The sequence below is a fragment of the Oculina patagonica genome, chromosome 4 (genome assembly GCF_052425735.1).
Source record: "Oculina patagonica isolate OP01 chromosome 4, crgOcupat, whole genome shotgun sequence".
Lineage (NCBI taxonomy): Eukaryota > Metazoa > Cnidaria > Anthozoa > Scleractinia > Oculinidae > Oculina > Oculina patagonica.
In genome coordinates, this window is record NC_135761.1 from 6,877,296 (window position 1) to 6,897,788 (window position 20,493).

At 39.3% G+C, this 20,493-nt stretch overlaps 1 non-coding gene and 2 pseudogenes across 2 annotated transcripts; 2 read left to right on the forward strand and 1 right to left on the reverse strand.

The window, feature by feature from the left end:
- LOC144649242 (uncharacterized) lies at nt 1–11,246 on the forward strand (annotated as a pseudogene). Its single transcript, XR_013569865.1, has 3 exons — nt 1–21; nt 3,754–4,227; nt 7,549–11,246. The product of XR_013569865.1 is annotated as an uncharacterized LOC144649242 (transcript).
- A 4,928-nt stretch (nt 11,247–16,174) lies between these two features.
- Nucleotides 16,175–16,313, forward strand: LOC144652766 (U4 spliceosomal RNA). Its single transcript, XR_013570621.1, has one exon. It is a non-coding gene; the product is annotated as a U4 spliceosomal RNA (small nuclear RNA).
- Nucleotides 16,314–18,089: 1,776 nt separating this feature from the next.
- On the reverse strand, nt 18,090–19,559 carry LOC144649243 (ras-related protein Rab-30 pseudogene; annotated as a pseudogene).
- Between the last annotated feature and the right edge of the window lie 934 nt (nt 19,560–20,493).

Here is a 20,493-nt window from a genome sequence, read left to right on the forward strand (position 1 = left end):
AGAATTGAGACATATGAGCGGGTGAGTTTGCAGTCGGGTAATGTGAATTCTGATGTACTATGGAAACAGGTGTTTTCGATTTCAATTTTCCCTGATCTTTTGTGCAACTGGCTTCGTACTATAGTGCGCATGGAATTTACACTTCACACGTTCTGTAGTTTCTTTGTTCTTGGGGTTAACTCTTTATTGTTGTTCGGGCTTAAGAACGATTTAATTGCCTTTCAAAGAATGCAACAAAGGGAGGCACACGAGCCGAAGGTCTTTCTTTTGTTCCTTATACGTAACGGCAGTTTGAAGTTGGCTTATTTATAGTTTCAAACTGTGCTTGTAATAGCTACAGTGTTCCTTATCGGGTTTGAATCAAGCTTTCATAATGCTTCTTGTAAATGCGCGACAAAATTAAAAATTTGGTCAAGAAACCATGACTTATTCTTTTGAGAATGGCTAGGCTCGCTTAAATGGCATTATTTTACTCTATTTCGTTACATTTTTTCGGTCTTGTGTCCTTTGTCTCTCTGAAATACGGATGGATAAGGAAATTACAGATTAATTACTCTTCAAATTTAAATCGGTAAGGAAATCCGCAAAAGTCTGCATTTAACGTACTAAAAACCCATGAGTGTACAGTGGGGTTAAAATCCTTAGCGACTATCAACGACTATAGCCTTAAAAAATAACCTCTCGAAGCTTGACAATTGAGAGTCAAAATGTTTACAGCCGCTGAAGATGTCCTCGCATAAATAACTTTTGTATTGACGTCTTTCCTAATACGTCTGCCCAAAAGGCGTTATTCATTACGCGAATATAAATAACAAATTCTAAACATATCTTGCAGTTCTTCAAATATTTTTGTTCACTCGCCAAATAGTTGTCGCAAGTTTATCACGAAACATTCTATTGGGCACGCGAGGGCCGACCCCTCGCACCATGTGGCATTTTCATTGAATTAGCTTTTCCTGTTCTGTTTTACTATTTTTTGAGGGTTTTGTTGAGAATTTTCACGCCCTATCCAAAATTTAAAAATTGTTGCTTGATAATTGATTGTATAGAGCGAAAAATGGGTATGAGATTTCTTCCACTGCTTCAAATTGCAGGGTATAATGCTAACCTTTAGATACTATTATTATTACGCACAATTAAACTTAGCTGATAAACAATCTAGTACAGGGAAATAAGTTTAAAGTTATATCCAAACAGCGAGCAAAGCCTTTCAAATTTATATGTTTCCACGCGGGAGGTCTGTTGACCACAAGGAACTGAGTACTTTTTGTGTAAACTTTTCTCTTGTATTTTCGCTTTTTATCTCAAATGGGGGTGTTGGAGTGTAAGATACCAACTTTATTGTCTCTTAAACTTCTAGAAAAGAACTTGGATATTCATTACTGTAGATGAAACTGGGAGATGTTTGTGGTGTTGACCGATCGATAAAAAGAGGAAAAAGGAATTTTCTAAAAAAAACGTTCACTGATTTTTTAATCATTTACTTTCACGAGAGTTGAGAACAAAAGAACTGTATATTATGAAACTACTCATGCAAAAGATAAGAAAACAATATTGATAAAATTTCATATCAATAATCATTAGTCCACAGTGATATTTATTTTAAAAGAATAAAAATGTAAAGTTAGGCGGCTGTTTTATGAAATATTTGTTTGCTTTTCTTCGTTATCGTATTGCGACAGTTCTAGCTAAGACAACTCCCCTAATAAAACGCAATGCCTTCTGTCAGAACAGCATCTAAATTTTTGAGTGATTCGACAGGAACCTCTGTTTAGTACTGTCCTTGGCTCTCCTTAGAACAATAGGACAGGGGAACTTGTTTTATCCATAAACGTTTTTCAAGCAGAAATTATATATCATTATAAACGCTTTTTCTGGTTGGGAATATCTTGCAAAAAAAAATCATAATTTTCTCTCTTGGAAAACTAGTTGCTGTTGTAAATTTTTTTTGCCAAGCAAGAGATTGCATCAGTTCTTACGTAAGTAAGTTGGAGAAACCAGAAATTTCAGCTTTTCTTTTTTGTTATACTAGCTGACAATGGTCTCTTTACACAGAAAGCCCTCGAACGTTTAATCGTCGCGAGTGTAATTAAACCACGGCACGTGGCGAAAACACTACAAACACAATAACGTGGACGTAATCCGCTTTTATCCTCTCCTATACTCTATTGTCTCTTGTCTTGTTTGATCACTGCCTCGCGCAGACCACATACCAGCCTATTTCGCAAGTTTGATGTACCACGTGGTGGAGGATAAATTTTTAATGCCGGGACAGTTTGCGGCCAAACTAACATGAACCCAATTCATCTGGTCTCCATTACTTTAGGTGCAACCTATTAGCAGCCGATCGCTATCCGAGCGCGGAATGCGATTTCATGACAATTCCCTCGAAAAGTAAATTTTCCATTGAGACGAGCATAAATCGAATAACGAATGGGAAGACAATTAAGCCCAAGTCGTTATTGAATAATGTTATTACGCTGACAGAAATGGGTTATTAACCTATTGTTTTAAAATACCCTAAGCACGATATAATTGGCAGGCCATGAATCGCTTGGGCAAATAAATGTAGTTTCTTAATTACTAAGAGTAGATGAAACAAGAATGTCACAATATTGAACGCAGAGCTGTCACCTGTCCCTAGAAATGTGAATTTGTTTTAAATTATCTGGTCGAAGCGCAGTGGGCTATTTTATAACTAGGCAAACGTTGTACCAAAACTAATATCGCAGGCGAGATTCATTGAACAACGAACTAAGGATCTTCAGTTAAAATCGCCACGCGACCTCGTAGTTAATACGCGATTTGTCGCTCAAAACTCCGTTTTACATTTCTACAGCAATTATATAATCGCTAAAAGAGGACGATTTTAGGCACCAACCATCTCTTTAATATAATACACAGTAACGAACCAGAAACAGGAACCATTTTAATTAATCGCGGAGGAAAAACCGAGAAATTTGTCCACGAATTCGCAAATTTCTCAACACATAGGAACAATGGCGAGAGCTGGTCTCTTTTCTCTTTATGATCAGCGGAAGATCACTGCTTGATTCGCTTTGTTTTCTTGTTTCAAGGCGATTCTCTGAATCTAGTAACCATGAATCGATTCCCCTCCATATACTCTGAAAAATTAATAAGAAACACTACAGACTGGACAATTAGCAAAATCAAGAGCGGAAAAAAGTATTCCAACTGGGTCGCTTCTCCTTGTTTAACGACTTGTTTCAATATTTTCCTGTGCTGTCATAGCTTAGATATTAGGTCGCCTTGTCAAGGATTTTGAACGGATACGCAAGTATCAAAAAACACACACTTGTTTCGAATGTGACAATTACTGGGCATTCTAGTCCAATTAGCATCGAGAATGCCCACAATTCTTGTCCTTCTGGTCAATTGATTTAGTAATTATTCATACCCAAAACGTCAGGTTTGAAGAAAGTTGTATAAAATATCCGAAAGCGGACTTATCAGACGTTAAATCTATTTTTGTACCGATTGTGGTGCATTCTTCTACAGCGGTAAACTCGCCGTATCGGCCTGGCCGGTGAATACGGTAATTGTCAACTGCCTCTCAGCATTACCTGAGCTTTTTGCATAGATCAATAAACCGGGCTAACTGGGATAATTAATTTTGAAATGGACAAATGGAATGAGTGTTCTTCTCTTTGTAACTGGGTGAGATTAAACGTACAATATGCTTTGTTTCAACTGCGCTTTATAATTTCTATTTTTTTTTTCTATTTTTCGCAGCCCGGGGACATGCTGGCTCGGGCGTAGCGATCAAAGGATTCTCATTATCTTCAAACATTGTTTAGCAATATAACGAAAGGCTGGTCGATGGTATAAATAAGGATGCCAGCTCGGGAGGCAATGAGGCCAGTCTACTGAGGCGGTTTACACACGACTAGGAGCAGCTGTTAATGTTGATGTGTAGAGCAGAAAGAAATTGGGTCGGACGTTCAGAAGGCACCCACGCAACATGCTTATTGTCGCATCGTTCTGTTTGTTATTTCTGGCGCTGATTGCTTCGTATGGACATGGTGCATCGTACACTAGCTTCGATGGCTCAACCTATGTCACGTACACATACAGGGGAGAGTCGCGAACGTTTCCAGACGAGATTGACCTGGTGTTTCGAACGATCAAACCTTCTGGAATACTTTTCCACGCGACTAGTAGCGGAGGCGACTTCATAACACTTGAGCTCCTGCGTGGCAAAATCAGGTATGTAAGCCTGTTAGGTTGTTTTCACTTATCAAAGTTTACATCTTTGCCTGTTCTCTCGGTGAAGTGGGATGTTGATTATTATTTTTTTTAAAAGCAAGGGCGAGCATTTGCTAACTGTATTTGAAAACTGTTCAATGGGGGAGCCTGACTTAACCTTGTCACAGGCGCACGAGTGTTTTGTTCAACCGCGCTTGTGTTAAGAGAGAAACAAACGTCGAGGGTAGTTGTCATAGAAGGCTCTCCGTTTATCTTTTTTTATAGGCAAGAGGCTCCATTTTATGCACGGTATAATTATTGGTAATATTTGGTCGAATTTGTGCAGGCTCATGCTGGGGAAATTGTAAAAAGAAAATGAAATTATTCTGATAAAAAAGGATAAAATATTTAGTTTAAAATTCTATAACTCCGCCTTATCGAAAACCGGGAGACTATCAGTATAAGACGGGATCCGCACATACGTGCTAAATCAATCTTTCGCTTTTACGTTGGTGATCTACGTTTGCACATAAAATCGCAATTGTTAGTGAACCCGGCAGGATCGTTCTTTGTTTGCCAGGAACTCTTTAAATTCCAATTTATAGAAGTTCGGGTTACAAAGATTTATATTTAGAAGCCTGGGCACACGGTCGATGAAGTGTTTTACGGTTTTGCCGGAAAGAAATTTATTTTCATTACTTTTGATTATTTTGTCGTGGCATCGAATTTCATTTGATGTTTAATATTTCCGTTTACTTTATTTACGTCAGTTTGTAAGCTGTAAAATCAAAAACGTCTCACTAGTAAGTCTCGATAATTTGTTTTTTGTGGCTTTTTGCGTAAGTACTCCCCTCTGTGAACTTTTCCCTCGTATATCCACAATCTCTTCGATCCGTTACTTTTCTCAATGAACAGATTTCAAAGCCTACATACTTGGCCCGTAGTTACGAAATCGCTACAGTCGTCGTTTCAACATTGTGACAGAAACTGTTTCACCAGGAGGCTAATTACAGAAAAATATGAATTGTATGCTCTCAAAGAAACCCACTTTGTGCACCTGCACGATCTTGGGTATGCGCAGTCGCAGTTCAGTTTAGTACGTCATGAAATATTTATGTACACTGTCCTGTTCGATAAGTGTAAGTCACAGAGCAATGTTACGATCAAAGATAAGCATTTCATAAAAGTCTGCGTTTAAAGGGAGAGAGTGCTAATCGCTCTTCGTAACGCATAATTTATGATAAAGTGTCGCGCATGTACGTCAAATCTGAATACACGAGACGTCATCGAAGATTTCATTCATACCTATTATAAAACAATTAAGTCTACCTAAATACGTTTCGTACTATTTAAAAATGAAAAAAATAAACGGAAATATGAAAGCTATTTTGTGTTAAGCCACCAAAGAAATGATTTTTTTGTTCAGAATGTGTGACTAGGCATCACCAATACAGCCAAGTTTTCCGTGTTTGGTGAAAAGTTTTTCTCCATCAAATTAAAGTATAAGTATTATTTTTCGCTTATTGGCTCGCGATTCAGTTTTCGGTTTACGACTTGTCTGTATATTAATACTACTGCTGCTGTTCGCGACCCACTGGGCAAGGTTAAATAACTCCTTTACTGTTTTATCAATAATCGCTACAACCAGAAAGAGTTAACTTGATTTTTCTTTGAGCTTGTCCAAGCAACCTTTAGTTCATAAGCCTGTTCATAAGTTTACATATATGCCGCATGAAGAAGCATACAGCATGTTGTCACATGTACGCTTTGGTTTTATTATTCGGTTAATTGATTTGATTGAAGAATGCAAATATATTATTCATGTTGAAAAATAATAAAAAACACACACACAATTTTGGGGAAAGCTAAGGCAGCTTCACTTAGCTTATTTAAATTCACGAGTGCCTGAGTTATTGGAATCTAGCGCATTAGAAATTAAATTGAATTAATTTTGTCTTCGAAATCTCATCTCTGTCACATAGTTTTAATTTTTGGTAACTCTTTGTTCGTTTTTTCAATTTATTCACTGCTAAGTCTCAAAACATAATTGTAAATGCAATGTTTTTACGATGTTATTATCGCATGTTAACTGATATAACATGGGGGAGTTGTCTTCAAATTGTTCATTAAAGAGGGCAGTATCATGCACGAGAAGTCTTCTGAGTTCTTCTGTTAGCTATGATAGAAGTATGAGGGTGCACCCAGTGATCAACAACATAACCTTTGAACAACAAAAATAAAGGCATAAATTTATTTCCCAAGGTGTGAATAAACGTAATCAATGTTTTTTTTAGCAGTGATTTCCTTCCAAGTAACTGCACTGTCAAACTTGAAAGCGTCGGCCCGAGGTTTTCAAGTTTTAGGCAACTACTGTCCTTTTTCGTCCGTAGCCAAACCACCTTTTAACAATTTTTATGACTAGTACAGTACGTTTGAGCAAGGCCAGACCACTATTCGTGGATTTCCAATTAACACCAACCCACCATTGCATTTTCAAGTAGCATTAAATCATAGTGACACTGTCCCTTTTAAAACTCGACTTGCAGATTTGGCTTCTAACAAACCAGTTCAAATAATGAATTTCAGTGTGAAAACAAGTGAAATTTAGGCTGGGCAACCGTTTGTATTTACACCTCCCAAATGGAACCATTGGAACTCTTTTTTCTTTGTGGTTAAATGATATCCACATTTCGATCTGCGATAAACCTTAATATCAGTACCATAAAATATTATCAGCCGTGAGATATGTATCTGTAAAGCGAAAAATTGAACGAGTTGCTGCCAATTAAAACGTATTTTTTTTTAAAAAGGTTTTATCGTAGTGGAAATTTTTTTCAGAATGAACTGGCTTTTGCAGTTCTTTATTTAAAGTGCCTTTAATTATGTTTGTTTTTTTCTGTTTGTTTTGGTGATTGTTTATGCTCTGAATTAAGCTAATGTAATTAATGTAAATGGTTAGATGTTCTTGTCTTATCGGATAAGGACGAGTAAACCGTAGACCCCGTCTCCTGCATCTCCAGTGCTATGATCAGTAGGGGACGTTAAAGAACCCACACACTTATCGCAAAGAGTAGGGCACGGAGGTTCTCGGTGTTGTGGTCTGGCCTATTCACCTGTATTCATGGGTTGGGTAGTGGGACGAGATCATATACATGGGCGGATAGCGGCTGCCAAAGGCGCCTGATATGCTGATGTCCGCCGGATCTCGTCCCGTAACTCTTACTGAAAAGCGCATTGATCTTTGATAAATGCACTATCACCGCCGCAACCGGCATTACCATAACAGCTGTCTTCCGAAAATAAGCCAATAATAATCATTAATTCTTTTATTTCACCCGGTAGGTATTCGATCTCTGTAAGGAATGTGCCGAGCTTGTACAGTGAAAGCTTTTATGGAAAAGATCTGGCGGATAATGAGTGGCATCAAATAGACATGAGAGAAAGGGAGCAATAGCACGCTAACTCTTTACGTTGACGTTGATTCTTATTTGATTGACGTTCCTGGATTCTATACCAGGCGTTTTACACATCAGACGTTTTATTTAGGCGGTGTTGACGCAAGCAAAATACAGCCCAGCTACCCACTTCTAAGGACCAATCCTGTCTCGTTTGAAGGTTGCCTTGACAATGAATACGTGGTAGTTAATGGTCTTAGGCTTCTCGATTTGGCAAGGAAAGGAAATGCAACGGTACATGGAAGACTGGTTCCTCGCTGCAACATTACCCCACAGGGATACCATCCTATTACTTTCCTAAAACCCGAGTCCTTTATAAAAGTTATTGTTCCTAGCATGAACACCGCCAAGTATAGCTTCAAATTTCGCACCTACAACGGCGAAGGCATTTTGTTATTTCAGAGAATAACAAAAAGCAACGGCGCGACCATTTCGATTTCCCTGGATTCTGGCAGGATTAAAGTGGAAGTGGAATTTGTGAGCAAATCTCCTGTGACTCTTTTCGGTGGAGCAGCCCTTGACGACGGAATGTGGCATTATGTTTCTGTAAATATCAGCATTCAAAATGTCAGGCTTGAAGTTGACTCCGAACTGTCTTCTCAGAGCCGGCGTTCCCAGGGAACGTTTCTCAGTAGTTCCGAGGTCTTTGTTGGAGCGAGTGACAGAGATAAGCCTGGTTTTATAGGATGTATGCGCGACATTATAGTACAGGGACAGAAAATTAACTTCACGACTGTCTATAAATCCCAGGTTATTGCCGGGTGCTCCCTCCACGACCTCTGTGTACCAAACCCATGTCAAAACGGCGGGCGATGCTCACAGCGTTGGAACCGAACCATTTGCCACTGCTCGGGGACTTACTTCAAAGGTAAAAAATGCGAGACGCCTTCGTTCTTTATGCAGACATGTGCAGATTGGTATGCAGCAGGGAAAAGAACTAACAATTATTACAAGATAAACCCGCGGAATTCTGAACCTTTTTCAGTTTATTGCAACATGACCAACGTGAATGGACCTTCCACGGTGATTTTTCACACTCAAGACAGAAATCCCATCATCGCTGCTCAAAACAAAGTTGATAGCAAATTGTATCGCCATGAAATCTACTACGAGAATTCCAACGAGCAGAACATCGGGGATCTCATAACAACCAGCACGCATTGTAGGCAATACCTTGAGTACAACTGCTACAACTCAGTTCTCTTTGATTCGCCAAAATCATTCAACCTTGAGTCAGGCCGCGGGGCGCGCTGGGTGTCACGTGACGGAAAACTACAGGATTACTGGTCAGGCGCGTCGCGTGGGAGTCTGAAGTGCGCATGCGGGATGAACGGAACATGCGTGGAGAGTTCCAAGGTGTGTAATTGTGATAGCGTTGACAATAACTGGCATGTTGATGGTGGATACTTAACGGATTCAACAAGTCTTCCTGTGAAAAGATTGTTATTTAGCGTTGATGGAACCGGCAAAAGATCCAATTATGTCCTTGGTAGTCTTGAATGTTATGGCTCAACAACTAAAAGGGCCACAACAACGAACTTTCCATGGGATGAGACTCTAACTACGCCTCAACCATCAACCAAACGCCAAACAAAGTCTCCAAGCACCGAAACCACTATCATAACAAGTGGAAAACAACCCGTTACTAAAAAAGATGGCACGTTGATTTCTTCTCCACCAAGCACACTGTCTAAACCAAATGATGCGTCTACCACAAAGCTCCTCCAACACTTTAGCAATAAACACCCAAGCCACAGGCACACCAATAAACAATACAGACACACCAGGCATTGTAGTCATTGAACAACCAAGAAAATATATAACCATCCGTGAGAACGCCAACCAAGAACTTGTGCTGATCATACTGAGTGTCATACTAGCTGTCTTCGTCATTGCAATCGTCGTGCTCCTTATAAAACAGAACTTATTTTTTCCCTGCAAGTGCTTTAAGTTTCCCTTGTATCATGATGTGCGTCATATGGATACCATTGAGCTGGGTCCTCCAAGTCCTATGTATGGAGAGACCGAACCTGAGCCTATTCTTCAGTTCGAGGCGAGCCCTTACCCAGCGAGAAATTTCGATATTGGATTGCATGACTGTCGAATTTCGTCATCTCCAGAGCTCTACAGTGATGCCGAGACCGACAGACTTGATATCAGCAATGGTAGCTCTTCGTGGATCATGGAAAATGCTGATATGGACAAAAACGGACCCGAGAAACAAAATGACTACAAAGACCTTGACCTCGGGCTCATTGGTGTAGTGACCAGCTTTCCCGCGCCAAAGCAGCTTAGCACAGAGCAACAGATCAAGAGGCTTAAGGAAGTCATTTTTGACGTGTTGTCCGCCTCTGACGTCAGGGCTAATTATAGCGACAGAAGAGAAAACCCCGCAAGCCCTATTAACCAAACTAGAAATGCAAAAGACACAACGCAACGCGAATCAGCCAAAGACGCTAACCCATCGCAACTAGCTGTAAATGAACATTTAGTAGATTCCGAAAATGATTCTACCGCTACAATTTCAGAGTTAAGCTCGGACGACGAGCTGTTTAGCGGAGGGCAGTGTGTGAAAAACTATTCGTGCGATAAGGACATGAGTGTGAAAAAGGAGGCGTTCGATGAGTCATCCAAAGAAAACACTCTCGAGATTAGTAAAATTGAGGACAGTAACGAAGTCAACTGCAGCAGTTGTCGCTCGTCCGATCCTCATGATAATTATCTTTCATTAGATGTTAACCATCTGGAAGACGATACTCTTGAAAGGCAGCCATTCGGTGGAGCGAATTTGAATGGCCACAGTTACGATGAACAAATTTCGTGTGATAAAGATTTAAGGTCTCCGCGGATGGAGATCGTAAAGTATCTTCCTGCTACGTGCGATGGAAGGTCACATGTTAAGGAAGACAAACGCAAGCATAGCTCGCCGCGTGCGCGCTTATTTTCCCGCCAAAAAAGTGAAGAGGAAGCACTGCTGTCCTCGACGCAAGCCAGTGGACAGGAGAGAGCCAGCCGTTTCTCAGATAACAATCAAAAGCGTTATAGTGGCATTTCAAATGCGTTTTGCCGGCAACCACACCAACAGCAGAATGCTTCAGCTGACGAAAACCAGTCTGAAACTAAAATTAAAGATCGCAATAACGTCAGTGCTAGGGTAATTCCACTGAAGCAATCGCATTCGCAGAAATATGAAACTGAACTATAGCTTTTATAACATTGCTGCATAGCTGAAAATTCTATAGACTATAAATGTATTGAATTTTTACAACAACTCAGTGGAATATATAATATACTAAACCAGGCCTTTTATTGCGATTGAACACAACATAAAAAAATTAAAAAGTTTTCAAAAAAAAAGATGTGAATAAACCTATTAAAGTGGTAAGAATATAATAAAGTAAATTTTAATAAAGTAGTCTATATACAGAGGCGAGTTTATTTACACAATATAAACTAAAAAAGCCACTGATACTGTTAAAAAGCGAAGTAAGCCGTAAACGTATACCTACTCGAGAAAAAAGTTTGTTAAAAAGTTTTATATATGAAGTAAGGTTTCGTTTAAAGTGAAATAAATACCTAAATGTGAATCAACCTTGCATGGCATTCAAGATCTCTGGGGGTTTAACTGACTTGTTTAAGTTTAGAAGAACAAGAAAAGCCGTAAGAATACGAGAATACCAGCCATAGGCAAGCATTTCCACATCTTTTTCGTGTTTCCCCAAGCTTCTACGAGTGTTTTTATAGCATTGATAACATAGCAATCAAGTTTTCTTTTTTCATAACGATCGCAAAGATCTTTTATATTTCCATAGAGTTAATAGTTTTCGACCCATTACAACGCGCGCAGAAACTTGTCTATTCGATAAACCCTCATCCACTATAGATTTTGTACAATCACAAACACACTTATGCTTGGGAGTCTGGCTGATCATGATGACTAAAAGGCCTCTCACTTGTAATATCATGCGTGTAGAGTATGAGATTCGTCGCGACATGAAGCAATTCCATTTGCCCACAAAATTAAACAAACTTTAATATGAAATAATGATGAATATCTACATAACAAAGAGATAATTGCCAATGCGGAGCCAATCTCACCTTTCAAAGAAGAAAATATTGAAAATTTTAATTGAAAACTGACGAAACTCCACCCTAAAATAATGGGAGACATGTACAAGGCATCTTTTATGATTCAAAGAAAAAAAAAACATACTATCCGGCTGCACAATGAGACGCTATTCTAAGCCAACTTTTTTATGCTTTAACATTTGTTTATGCTTTAACATTTTGAATACACAGAATTATTACAGTGGAAGTATTAAACTGAGGTGCTTATATAGAGACTAAACACAAAAATCACTGAACAGAACCGGATATTGACGCGGACTAAAATTGTCTTATTTTACCTTGTTATATTAGCAGCGTTTAATTAGCACTGTCTTTTCAAAAATTGCAGTTTCATATTTGTTTCTCCTCCCCATTCAAACCTTATTTTCAGTTTTCGCCTCTCTAGTTATCGTCCCGATCGGAGTAAGTACTGCGAGTCACGTATGCTTTTTCTCTAAAGTTTGAAAAATAGGCTTGTTTTTTCATAACTCTGACGACAGTTAATCAAAACGAATAACGAGTGAACGTTGTTATTACAAAAAACCTCATCTAAATTCAAGACAAAATACGGCAATAGGTTTATGAATAGCTGCTGGCTCAATCAAATAAATTAAATCCTGAAGGAGTTTACGATACGTTGCAATCCGGGCCCGCGTAACACCGATCTAAAAATTAAAGCCAAAACTTCAAAATATTTTTGTTGTGTTTGAGGAATCACCGAGTCAGCTAGTAATCGAGTTGGTTAAAACTCTCTAAGATAAAAATATAAAAGAAGGTAGAACTACTGTATAGGCCGGTAACACAATGAATATCCGAGACAGGTGTTGTTTGTGTTTTTAATAAAGAAGATGCATTTAAAACTTTCACCACCTAAGCTATCTTCAGCTTATTAGCAATGCTTAAAATAATGAACGTTTGAAAGTGAATTATCAATCTTCAGACCCGCAAAATAAGGCCCTATTCCTCCTATAAGTGAGAACAACAATCGCCACTATAGACATCTAATTGGACTTCTTGGAACGTTCTAAAAGGTCGGTTGTGTCATGCGACACCACGCCAGAGCTTGCCATGTTTTATCGCGTCAATAAACTGAAAGCCTGAAGAAAAGATGAACTAATTGAAGTGTTTGCTTATGCAATATAAATGTTTACGTCTGGGGCTCGTTAACACATTTCAATCATTTTACTTTGAAAGGTGATTATTTGTCTAATTGTCCACTTTTAAGATGATTTATTGTAATTGCCAAGTGGTAAGTATAACAGACGTACCAATATATGTGCACATGAACGTTACAAGCTATTCATTCTGTAACAGAAACGACTAGTGGACCACTACAGATAATACGCTTTTAGAATTCAAGGAAAACTTGCAAAACTCGCATCAACTTGACTTGTTAAAAAGAGAAACATTCTGGTCCCTTTTCCTAGCCATTCAGATTTTTGGGCGCCTTTCGAAACAGAAATGGAGTTACCGGCCCGAAAGCAAAACAGCTTTTATGAACTGTTAGTTCTGTTATCACTGGCGCTATCTGTAAGCACTACGCACAGAGAGCTAAGCTTTCAAGGTAACGGACTTCAGGTTTATTACATAACCGCTGAGAAGAATCATGAGGAAAGTAATGAATTCAAGTTGTGGTTTCGGACAAAACAGCTTACTGGAATGTTGATGATGCTCCAAAATGGCGGTGGTTCGTTCACGCTGGTTGGGATGTACGACGGGAAATTACGGTAAGTATTATAAATCAGGAGATACTGAGTGACCTTTGGGAAAGACGTTAGTAATTCTTTTGCTATGTATTGTATACTCTGTGTTAAGAGATGGGATTCTTTTGTCTCTCCCACGGGCCGTCGTCTCAGTTGAAAGAAATTGCAAAGTCTAAGCCCGCGCGTTCTGGCGAGAAGTAGCCTGCGAACCTAACACAGCGGCCGCCTCTCTGCATCGCTCGGGCCCGCCCGGGCCGACTTTGAAAAGCCAAATCGGCCGCGAGCGATGGCAGGCGCCTGTATTTACAGGCTAGGCGAGAAAAACGATTCAAAATAATTTATTTTTCCGTAAAAATTCGCCAGACCCGCTGAACTGTCTATATACCTACAGTTTGTAGCCTAAAAGGACTAGACCTGAACAGGTTAGCAACAGATTTCTCAGTCAGCCAGATTTCGGATGGGGGATATTTTTTCTTTTGTTCTGCCGTTTTCGGATTAGCTTTTTGAAAAAATGTCTAAATCAGTGTTTCGGCGCGCCACGAGCGCCTTCTCAGACAACTCGTGTACAACTTTTTAAACCGCGTTGTTTTTACCCACTGACGTCGCCTATGCCGAATTTATGCCTCGCAAAAGTACCCTCAGGGACGCGAAACAACTGGCGACAAAAAAAATATTCCTCCTGATCTCAATAGGATTTACAGTACTGTTTCGCTTTTAGTCCTCTACAGGGCTTGCATTTAGCCTGCGGGAGGCGGGGGGCGAGGGAGCGGGGGGGAGGCCGGGGACGAGAAAATCCGGACCCCGGGCATGGAGCATGAGATCGCCCAGAGAACGAAAAAAAAACGGACGGGGGCCGGGCAGGCGCCCCGACCCGGCGCCCGCGAGCGCACCCGCGCGCAAACACACACACAGACACAGAAAAACACACACACAGACGCCGCTACGCAGGCACATTTAGATATAAGGTTCTAGTCGTTGTGATCAGGTAATGTGATATGCGCACGCGTCACTTAAAAATCGAATTGGCTAAAAAAACCCGATGAGTATAAAAGAAACCTTAATGTTAGAGTTTAAAATGCTTTAATTCTGTAAAATCAGATATTAATTCATCAAGGCTGAGAAACATGACTGCATGCATGTTCTTGGAAGCTTGCATAAGTGTAAATCACCGTTTTCTCCAAACATTTGTCCCAGTGACTCAGTGTAATTTAACAGTCCCAACTCGCCTTGAGTACTAAAGGCTAGTCATAGCTAAATATATATACATAGTAGAAAACTAAATACGCCATTTCACGCTTTATTGCCACCAATCATCTGTAAAATTACACAATTACACCGGAATTATCCCAGGTTCCAGTTATACTCAATTACATGCAACTGACGACTGCTGGAAGACCAATATAAGAAGCAAAAGGGGAACATAATAAATTATCGAGATATTGGACCTAGTGCTGGTGTTACTTGTATTCTTAAAATAGCAACGAACTCTTTAACAAACTCTAGTCAGTTTTATGTCGCTTTTATCAGTTTAGCTATTTTGGGGGCAGTTTCACCTTACGGCAAAACCACCGGTCTTGAGAAATTTAAAAGTCAATGATCAACAGATAAATCAGCCTACTAAGTGTTCCTCGCTTTAACTATAGCGTGTACTGCAATCATTGTGGTATACAATTCTAATGCACGGATTGGATGACTATCAAGATTCTTAAAAATACGGGGATAATTTGTTAACCGCGTTTACATCTTTATGTTTGTTAAAAAGCAGTGATGCTTCATTGGGAATGACATTTCTAGCGTGGGCTTTTTAGAAAAAGAAATCGACTTTCACAAGTGTCACGCAGCCGTAAAAGAGTTTTACAAATTTGCATGTTAACCATAATGTATGCAAAGTTTGGCTCCGCTTGCTTACGGTCACGAAAGACCTTGTTTGTGTCACGCGTCCTGAAAAGTGACGGGCTGACGGCTTGATATTACGATCACAGAAAAAAAAAATAGAGTATGCTCTTAAAGGGATTGTGTCACGGCTGAGTTAAGTTTATATTTTTAAGTTTTGCCAAATACTTGCGATGAAACTTATTGTTTGCAAAGAAATTACTCCATTGGATCCAAATGACAAAGCATAGCTTCATTGCAACCAAATGTGTCTCCTGGGCGTTATAATTTAAAGTTACAAGCAAACTAACTTTGAAAACTGTTCAGACCAACAATATTTTAAAAAGCCATATTGCAATCCATTTCAATCTTCGTCACTTTTGGCCATCCGTACCTTCTTTTGTACTTACTGCGTTATCAAAATGTTCTTTCACTGTTATAATTTCACCGAATTTTATGGTCCTTTCCGATGCCTAAATTTCGTGAAAGTCCGTAACACAGTCCCTTTTATGGAACAGAATTAAATATTTCGAATTTTGATCACTGCAGCTTTTGCAGAAGCTCAATCTTAAATATCACAGAAAATAGCATTGTGCGCATGCGTGATTGTTTGACGCTTTTATTACACTCTTTTCAATGTTAAGTTTGGCCCAAGTTAGTATAATAAAATAAATAACCGTTGTCTTATTATTTTTGAATCAAAGAAAAAAAGCGCGAACCTGTTTTCGTGATGAAAATTTTTATATTAATGAAAATTGACTGACGTAATTAGATCCCACATTGATAGGGCAGCTGGTCGCGTGAAATGGTTTATTGCTATCTATCGAAGTCAGCTTTGCGCAGTGGCATTACCGTAGCCAGTGAGGTTCATCCGAGGCGCGGTTATTGCTGATTGAAAACTTTTCCCAATACCCCGCAAGACGACTTGAAATATAGTCGGCTTTGCAATTTTTGTCGGTCCATACGTGGACCCTACAAACTAAACGAAAGAACTCATTTAAAAAAAAAAATCCATCTAGAGATGTAAGTATTAACAGTTGTATCGCGTTTTAATCTCAAACAGTTGGCAAAATAACAATCATTTGGCAAAACCGTTGGAAAAAGAAAATTTCTCCGCAAATGCCGCTTCACTAATGTTTATGAACGAATCTTTAGAACTAAAGAACTGAGAAACGCCAGGGATGTAACGCGTCGTGACGCTAACGTGACAGCAGGCTTTCGTAATGTCCAGCTATTTGGCTCTCGTTGTAATTGTACCAGGGGGCTGTCACAGTTACTTTTTTGCCAAAGTATTATCGACAGTTTACCTTGAGGCTTGTCAGTTATAATGGAATCTTGAGAAAGCATTTTTCTCTTCGAATAAGGATAAAGATTTTTATCAGCGTCTTGCTGATATTTTTCAACATTTTTATTGAAATCACTGGGGGTCAGTTTCATCGTGCTATAATTATCTGATTATACGTGAGATATTCCTTCAGATTGTGTCGTACCGATACATATCGGGATACATATCTGCCACTATGTCGAAATACTGCGTCAAAGCTGGGATTAGTCACAATTCAAACTCACGTCCGTCTTGATATAATGCCAGCTGTGGCTTCTCGGGCGACTGAAATACTGAACATGGATCGATCATCGCCGCGAGTCTCAGCGAGAACAGTCCGTCCTTTTGGGCATCATGCATGTATAAAAGACGCCGTGAAGAAACTTCCGAAACTTCTTCGCGCGCGATAATTTGTTTTTAAAAGCACTCCTACGCGCAAAAATGTTTCAATCAAAACGTACGTGTGCTTTGCCTTATAACTTATTCAAAGTTCTTTTGCTGGTCTTATTTAAACTAGGACTCGGGGCTGATTATCCAATTTTGAATGATATATTGATGAACATGGCTTGCGGCTAATACCCTTTCAGTTGTCGACAAATTTTCTATCCGCTTATAAAGTCTAAATCTAGTCTAGTCTTAAATGCAGTGCTACATCAACGTGCGCTTTAATTACGAAGGAAATTACCGGCTTCAGGCAATAACAAAGATTTCAATTTTTTACGCCTATTAAAGCAAAAGCTACCACTTTCTTCCTATCCCCACGAGGGCTTGGAACCATTATGGAACTTGATCAGCACCCACGCAAAAGTTCTAGTGATTTCGCAGTTGCTGAAAACTAAAAATAAATGTTGTAACCTTCTGTTTGAATTTCGACGAATCCAGACGAAACATTTCAACGCAAGAGCGCATATTGTTGCTGGGTATGCAAATTAGTTATAAAAGTTTAAACTCACTCAAATTTGCATGACACTAAGAGAGTTCTTTGACTTCTTATTGGGAAGCGGTTAACCGTGAACAAAAACAACATGTTTACAAGAATAGATAGACAAAGTAAGATTTTTCAATTTAACCTTCAGTTTGCGTGGCTTGTTCCTTTACAGGTTCGAATCCGAACGGCGGGGAAAGAATTCCTACGCCTTTCAGTGTTCCTAAAGAACTAATTGTTTAAAAGCTTCCGTTTTCTCAAACTGTGGCCCTAATGAAGCTGAAAGCTTGAAATTCTTTTTCTGACACGATTAACATAACACAAGATAAGAAAGTCAGGGTTTTTTTTTTGTTTCAGCTGGCTGCCACGTGCCTCGCATAAGCAATGTTGCTTTTAAATCTTTTCACAAAACATCAATCGAACGCGGGTGCTACATTTTCCAAACTATCTTCTATCAATGAACCACCAACAAAACCCACAAAAGAAACTGCACGAGAATAACTTTATATAACTGAGATTTTTTTATTTTATACATACTTCTATGTTACTTATTTCGCTTATGTTACAAATATAATTTTCTTATCTTATAAAATATACATATATACAGAGTGCACCGCGCCAATTTACATTACATTAATTAATTTTTGAGGCAAATTGATTGAGCTTGATTTCAAGCTGAAATTCTTATTTTGACATTATCTTCGCAAAATGTATCAACATGATCTAAGCGATTTCCGAAGTGCAAAATAATAATTTTACATAATTTATTATTAAAGAAGCTAAGTCGAAGAAGCAAAACACCTTGTCTGATCTTTTGTCGCAAAAATCGGAATAAAGTTCAAGAAATTATTTTAAAAGTTAAATTCTACAGAAAGCCGATGGGCTTTGAATCGGCAGTTTTTCTCCAAGTCTCTTTAAGTAGGATACAATGCTGTAGCTCTTCTTTGTGACACAACTGCTGTTGTTGTTGAAGCGATTCAAACTCTTGCTTTTCGCGTTCTCTCTCAATTGTTCAGCTAACTCTGTGAAAAGAGTTTCAATGTTATCGTCCCACTTGGCGGACGTTTCAATATACAACAAGTCCTCAAACTCTGCGAGATTCGCCGCAGATCTAGAGTTCACCATGCGCTTAGCGCCTTTCAAGTCTGTTTTGTTCCCGACGAGAACTTTGACCGCGTTCTTCGAGGTGTAACGCTGTACATCCATAAGCCACTGAGGTATGCTCGCGAATGAGCCTCGGTTCGTGAGGTCAAACATCATGATGACAGCATCTGCGTTTCTGTAGTAGCTCTGTGTTATTGAGCGGTATTTTTCTTGTCCGGCTGTGTCCCAGCACTGAAGTTTCACTTTATCGCCGTGAATGTTCAGAACCTTTGAATCCAAATCGACGCCTACCGTCGAAGTGATGTTCTCGGCGAAATATCCTTTGGTAAATCTTCGGATCAAAGACGTTTTCCCAACGCCCACGTCTCCGATGACTAAAATCTTGAACAAATATTTGTAGTCGTTTCTGGATTTGTCTTCCATGGCTCGTTCTTCTTCAGCAAATTTTTCTTGTTCGGGTTTCAGCGATGCGTTCAGCTCGAGTTCAGAGCTATACTGAAAGGGAAGTCCAAGCGGTCTTGCTTTTATATCCGGCCCTGCCCAGCGGTAAGTCAAGCTTGGAGGGTGTTCACCGTTGCGTGGCTATTGTTTCCTATTCAAAGCGTGCAATTTCCTTTCGCCGCTCATTTCACACATTGTAAATGCATTATTCTGCTAAATCAATGAAACACAAAGCTTTGTGTTGAGTCCCTCGAGGAATTACTTGTTTGCTAACAAAAAAGCAGGCGCGTGCCACACACGATATTGCTCAAAACATATGTTTATTTCTTGCACCTGCCTCGCGAGCCGTTCGCGTGCCAGACTAAACAATACATTACGCCACGTGACCCATTACACGCACTCGAAGGCACGTGTAGTTTGCGACCGTTGGGCAGAGAAGGTAACGAATCGACTATGCGAAGTCGTTTACTTTCCGATTTTAGTTAAGATCGATGTTTTCGGCCTGACACAAAATTCGGGTTTATGGATTGCTCGGTAAAAAGTGCATGGCATTTAACGACGCTTGCCTCTCTGCTGGAAAAGCTTGAACTCATGCGGCTAGGTTTTATGAGCGAAACAATGGCTTTTACTCAAACGACGCAACGCATCGCTTTTTGAGCTTCTAGCAGGGCCAGACCAAACAATAACGCTGGCCAAGCGAGATTTGATCTTTTAAAACTAATGAAAACATTACTTTTTCCGTCGTGAAGTAAGCTACTTTAATTACGGTTTCGCTTTTCGAAATAACCGTCGCTGACTTGTGTTACAAAAGATTCGTAGATCTAAAATCTGAAAAGAATAAGGCACCTGGTGAATGTGAATAAAGACGTTTTATGAACAAAGGCTTAGATTGTGATAAAAACTACTCTTTGTTCGGAACCAAAACTAATTTACTGCCTTGATTGATTATATACACGCGCTAGTTCTCGATTTATAAATAAGTTTAGCGTCGTTTTATAAATTTTCGTCCTTTACTTAATTCAATGTCGTGTGTCGAGAAATTCGTCGTATTTAAAGAGAGCCCCGAGTGTTTTTTTTAAAAATTACGATCGTTTTAAAATACAGGGAACATTATTCTATCTTGTCTTTGTTTTCTAAATACCCTTTGTTCGTGTCTTTCGAAAGTTGAAATCTTTATCTTTGTCGAAAGAAAACCGTCTGTATGTTGTTTTAACTGTTTCCTTCAGTTTGTTGCAGATAGTATATAAAGACAGTGCAGGTTAAAGATATAGCACACACGGTCCAATTTGTTGTTCAAAAATCCGACTATAATATAAAAAGAAAGAACACTGATAGACGGAACGATATTTCCTGCTT